Source organism: Schistocerca gregaria, chromosome 4, assembly GCF_023897955.1.
Source record: "Schistocerca gregaria isolate iqSchGreg1 chromosome 4, iqSchGreg1.2, whole genome shotgun sequence".
Taxonomy (NCBI): Eukaryota; Metazoa; Arthropoda; class Insecta; order Orthoptera; family Acrididae; genus Schistocerca; species Schistocerca gregaria.
This window is the reverse complement of record NC_064923.1, coordinates 570,692,090-570,698,089: the sequence shown is the minus strand read 5'-3', so window position 1 is coordinate 570,698,089 and position 6,000 is coordinate 570,692,090. Positions and strand designations below refer to the sequence as shown.

Here is a 6,000-nt window from a genome sequence, read left to right as displayed (position 1 = left end):
AAAATATCTTGGTGAGATGAAGCGCCCTCGAAACTTGTAGAATGCAGATCAGGAAAAAAAAAAAATCTAGACTAACATAGTGACAGAGGCCGTTGAAAATGTGAAAATGTTCACTCATTACGTATAACAGCCAACAGAGAGAACAATAAAATCATTGCGGCGGCATAATGATGGTGCCGCTGGCGGCTAACTCGGCGCTCGTTTCCAGTCAATGCACAGACAGGCACGCCCGTGTGTTCCAGCTCCAGCTGCCGGCGCTGCCACGGGCGCTGGAGTGTTGTGTTGCGCAGTGTTGTATTGTGTGCCGCTCGCTCTGGCTTTGTGTACGTGACCTGGAAGAGTTGGCGGCGCCGGCGGCAGATGGCAGCAGCTACAGCTGATGCTGCGGTCCAGCGGCCGCCGCTGCCGGGCCCCCACCCCACCCCTCCCCACACCACCCCCAAGTAGGTAGGGCGCTGGGGCGGCGCCTCGTGCGCAGTCTGGCGGCTGCGCCGATCAATACGACGCTCTCCACTGTGCCGGCTGCACCCGCCTAGCCCACTGGAGACGGACTCTGAGCAGCGAAGCGGCGAGACAGCAGCAGCAGCGGTCGAGCCACACGACACACACAGCAGCTCATAGCTACCTACACATCTCGCCTTACTCAGGTAAGCCCGCGTTACAGCTCCTGCCACACGCCGTGCAGCTACCCGCATTACATGTACAGCTAGATCCACTGTACTTTTCGTGGTCGAAGATAAATCGTACCAATATTAGAGGTAATTCATTCCCATTGCATTTGCACACTGAGCGAGGGAAAAATGACTTTATGTCTCTGTATGCGCTGTAATCTCTATCTTACCTTATTCCTATGTTCCATAAGCGAGACATATTACCGAGGCATCAGAGCTGCCTCAGACTTCATAGAATACCGGATTCTAAATAAACTGGGTAGCATTTATCGAGAGCACCGTCGCATTTCTTTGAAACATTCCCGTCCAAGTTCTTGTAGCATCTCTCCTACACTTCCCTATGGGCCACACCGATCTGCAATGGTCCTAGCATCAAAATCCGAATTCTTTCGATTTCTGCTGTACATATACACGTAGCGTCGCGGGAAGAATGGTCAGTATGATAGGAACGATCATTCAAAACAGAAAAGCCTGGTAAACATGGGCTCTAAGATGCTTAACTTAAGAGCCATGAGCACTTGTTCAGTAGAAGAGATGTTTTTCACAGTAGCGATGATGAACAAATGCTCACAACAGCTCTTAAGGTATGCGTTTTACAGCAAATGTTTACCCGATTTTTTTTCTTGTTTTTGTCCATAGAACAATCTCTCAAAGTGTGGAAGGCAAAGAACTTGGATATAGAAGAGATTTGTTTCACAGTTTAGAAGACGAATAAATGCTCGTAGTACTTAAGGTATGCATTTTGGAACCCATGTTCACTCGACATTTTTGCTTGAAATGGTCGTTCATATAGTGTCCCTGAATACTGACGATTCCTCCAGCACGCCCTGAATACATATGCTGCAAAGCACTAAGAAGTTCATAGTCGAGGGTACTTAGAGTGATACCCACATGTTAGGGTTCCTTCCCGTTACAATCGCGAATGGAGAGCAGGAATGCCTTTGTAATAAGTTTAACCTTGTCACGGTTCCTACGGGAGCGATACTGAGGGGACTCTATATTCTTCACTTATTGGCTCTTTATACTTTGTAAGTAGACTTTCGTAGGACAACTGGCTTGCACGCCTACCTGGTAAGCACTGTAAATACATGAGAAATGCTCTAAGACTGGACGTACTACCGTCATGTATGAGATTTCTTTTCCAGATGCACCACATCGCAGCAAACGAAGGTATTTCTGTAATCTATTATAATACCAACTACAATATAGCGAGAATATTTTAGAGATTGTTAAGTGTGAAAGCTGTGTTACAAAGAATGTATATCTCTCTCTCTTTAAATTACGAAGGAACAGGTGTGGTTCTGGGGGAGGTTAAACTGTAGCCCCTCTGGATATGCCTACCGCAACAGCAACGTCAGCGAACAAATTATTGATGCTGCTGACACTTCTGATAAATCGCTGATGTGCAGTACATTCAGAACAAAAGATGTCCTACTGCTTTCCATGGGCCACACCCGCTATCACTTTCGTTCCTGTAGAACATTCGTAGTTGAGTACAACTTACTGGGTCCTATTCGTGAAAAAAAAAAAGAATCAGCCATTCACATATCGCCATTCACGCATCTCGGCACGATCCTATCTTACGAGGTAGTTGGCGATGTGATACAGTGTGGAACGCCTTTCGGAAATCTGGTAAGACGGTATCCAAGTTTTCAACTTCGGTTTTTCATTTCTGATGCACTGATAAACGATTCGACAATCGCCGAGTGCTTCATCAATATGCAGACGCGTCCACTGCAGCTGGGAACGGAAGAAAAACGCGCTCCGCAAACAGAGCAGGCGTCTTTTAACCACCAGCGTACACCTGTAACAAAATATGAGATTGTCCCACCGAAGACGATCTAGCAACCATGTCCTCAAAATTTTTTATACCTAGCATCTAAGGAACAGCAGCTGTTGACTATCAGAATCGCAGTTTACTGTATCTCATTAACAGTTTTCTGTTGTACAATCTTCTGCAGTCCATTTCAATTTAAACGGTGAGGCGGCAACATCGAGGAAGTAAATCCGTCTAGCAAATACAACACAGAGTCAAATTAGTTTGTAACTGCCAGACTACAGATGTCAATGTACCAAGTTTTATCCACAGTCGGTACTGTCAACTACACCTCTTTTTTTTTTATCTTTGGTAGTTATTTCGTAATGTGAGAAACGTCGAGTTGCACTGGCTGCGTAAATCAACTCAAAGGCTGGAGGAAGAAACAACTATACGTAGAAGAGCACTGTGGTGTTCAAACCAATCTTTGGGTTGATAACAGGTGCCATGTCGCCGTTGGTATGAAATTGGTCTGAGGATGGGTATATTACCGAAACTGGTTATTAAACAGTAATCAGTTGCGACTTGTACTAGACTGAACCTTTTACTCTGCAGCGGAATGTGCGCTGTTTTGAAACATTCTGGCTGATTGAAACCGAGTACCTGACAAGGACTCGAAGGCAAGCGTCCAGGTTCGAGTCTTGGTCAGCCTCAAAGTTGTAATCGCTGATACGCACCCTTCTTTAAGTTAAACTTTAGCGTGTTTTCAGGAGCACGTAGAAGGACATCCGGAAGTAAACGTAAGTGAAATTAATTCTCGATGCTGAAGCAAAAATAAAATGCGAACAGTCAGTCATTTTTCACTGGTTTTTCAGCGATGCACATTTCACGTAAGGTGCTCCTCTTCCAGAAGAATAAAAATTACACTGTGTGTGTGTGTGTGTGTGTGTGTGTGTGTGTGTGTGTGTGTGTGTGTGTGTGCGCCTTTGTGTGTTGGTGTGTGTAATTCCAAACGAAGATAGAGTTTGGACACCGAAACTAGCTCAGTGGTTTTTGGGACTGCTGCACCTCTTTTCATCACCTGGTTTTACAAAGGTGGTTTGACAAGCCTGGTAAGAAAGCAAGGAAATGGTTGTTTCGTAAACAATTCACCTTACTTCTTGACATAGTCTGCTTTGAGGGATGCACGATTGGCCCAGTGATCCTCCAGTTTTTTCATTCCATTGAAGAAATTTGGTCTGTCACAATCTGCAAAATACTCCTTGACTGCAACTATCAGGTCCTCACTTGATGAAAATTTCTTCTCAGCAAGCCAAAATTCCAAGTTAGGGAACAAAAAGAAGTAATTTGGGGCTAAGTCGGGAGAATAGGATGAATGAGGAACCAATTCGAAGCCCATTTGATGCACTTTTATCATTATCACTGATGTGTGGCATGGTGCATTATCCTGGTGAAAGGGCATTTCTTTGCGTGCCAACCTAGGTCTTTCTTTCACTCAGCTTAGGTTTCAAACGATCCGGCAATGAAGCATAATAGGGTCCGATTACGGTTCTGCCTTTTCCCAAGTAATGTACGAGAATTATGCCTTGGGTAACTCAAAAAATAGTGGCCATCGCCTTACACACTGACAAAATGGTCTATGTCTTCTTCGGTACACCTTCACCAGCCTTTGTCCACTGTTTTGATTGCCGTTCTGACTCTGGTGTGTAATGATAAATCCAGGTTACAAATTGGAACAAAAAGTCTTGTGGATTGTGATTAAGCATCGCCAGACATTGTGCTGAAGTGCTGTACCGGATACGTTTTCGGCCGACTGTGAGCAACCGCGGTATCCACAAAAAAACTGGCTCTGAGCACTATGGGACTTAACATCTGAAGTCATCAGCCCCCTATAACTTAGACCTTCTTAAACCTAACTAACCTAAGGACATCACACACATTTATGCCTGAGGCAGGATTCGAACCTGCGACCGTAGTGGTCGCGCGGATCAGACTGAAGCGCCTAGAACCGCTCGGCCACGCGGGCCGGCCGGTATCCACATCGCAAACAGCTTCTTTATATCCAGTTCACTGTGAAACATATTATGCACTCGCTCATTTGAGATCCCTACAGTCTCAGCAATCTCATGAATTTTTGTTCGACGGTTTTGCATAACCATATCATGGATTTTGTCATTTTTCTTTTGTGGTGACCTCAGTTGGACGGCCGGAAAGCTCTTCGTCTTGGGTGCTTGTGTGAACACATTTAAATTCATTAATCCAGAAGTAAATGCTCTTCAATGAGGGTGCAGAGTCCGCGAGAACTTCATCCAGTTCTGTTTTGATTTGTGTGGCAGTCAAACACTTCAGGTGAAAATGTTTAATAACAGCACAAAACTAATTTTTCTCCACTTTCAGTCGCAGTTGACACACTGTCCAATTCAGACGGCTGTCAACAACTAACTGATCACTGTACATTGTTGAAATCGGTTATACGATCGTTGAAACAATCGAGCTTACCAACCATGAAAGCGCAACAAAATGTTCCATTCTTTCACGGAAATTTACCAATCAAGCCACCCTTATACCTCTATAATTATACCCCGTTCGCAACCTGACGGTGTGTGGGGCAGGGTACATAGTGTGCGCATTCTTCTTTTATAATTACACAGCAATGGGTTATGTAGAAACCAATGTAGACCTTCTTCGAGCTATGTTTTAACGGGGACGAGAAGTTGTGACCAGTTGCGTTTGCATTCTGCTTTTTAGTCCACACACGCGACCGCACATACAGTGCATGGCGAAGGATACTTCGCATCAATATTGTCTAAAAACTATTATGTCCCTTACCTGCATAGTGCATTCACTATGCGCCTCTGTAGGCGCTCTAAACTCTCATACGTTATTACCCCTACGCAGAATTTAGGATACTGGCAGCTGCGCTGCAGTACACTCTTCCTGGAATACCAGTTCTCTAAATTTGCTCAATAGGGTTTCGCCAGAAAAACGTCGTCATTCTACCACTTAAATTCCTCGACCATCTCTGTCGTCCTTTCGCGTGGGATGGGTTCTACAGAGCTGTTACGGTCCTAGGAGCGTGTCGCAGAACTCGTCGCGTGTCTGCTGTCATGTCTGCTTGACAAGATCGCCAAATGGCGGAGCTGTACCCTCGATTTTATCACAGTAGCGTTATGTATGTGATTTCCTTTACTGATGATGTGGCACACTTTCTTATGACATTTCCAATAAATCTAAGCCTTCCTTCGCCGTTCCTGCTACCGAGTTAATAATTTCAAATCGCTTGTTGGTATCAACCCTCCATATTTAAAACAAGTGGAATGCTTCAGATCTCCACCATCAACCTTGCAATCGATCGCTATAGTAATCCTTACTTTTTCTTACTTGCGTTATCGGATCCCCTTTCAGCTACTGTACTCCAGTTCTTAGTATTCAGTTAGTGAATAAGCTAGTATCGTGTTTGTTTTTAGTGTTGGTATTGCGGTTTGGGTTTATTTATCGATATATCGATTGTCAGTTGTAGTTCACAATTACTATTTGAGTTAACAAAAAAATGGCTCTGACCACTATGGGACT

At 44.5% G+C, this 6,000-nt stretch overlaps 1 protein-coding gene across 1 annotated transcript in view; it reads left to right on the top strand.

The window, feature by feature from the left end:
- The first annotated feature begins 430 nt into the window (after positions 1 to 430).
- Positions 431 to 6,000, top strand: part of LOC126365885 (uncharacterized) — a 136,903-nt gene continuing 131,333 nt past the window's right edge. Inside the window, exon 1 of the mRNA XM_050008585.1 lies at positions 431 to 647. The gene's annotated coding sequence lies outside the window, so the exon portion shown is untranslated. The remainder of the gene's footprint in view (positions 648 to 6,000) is intronic.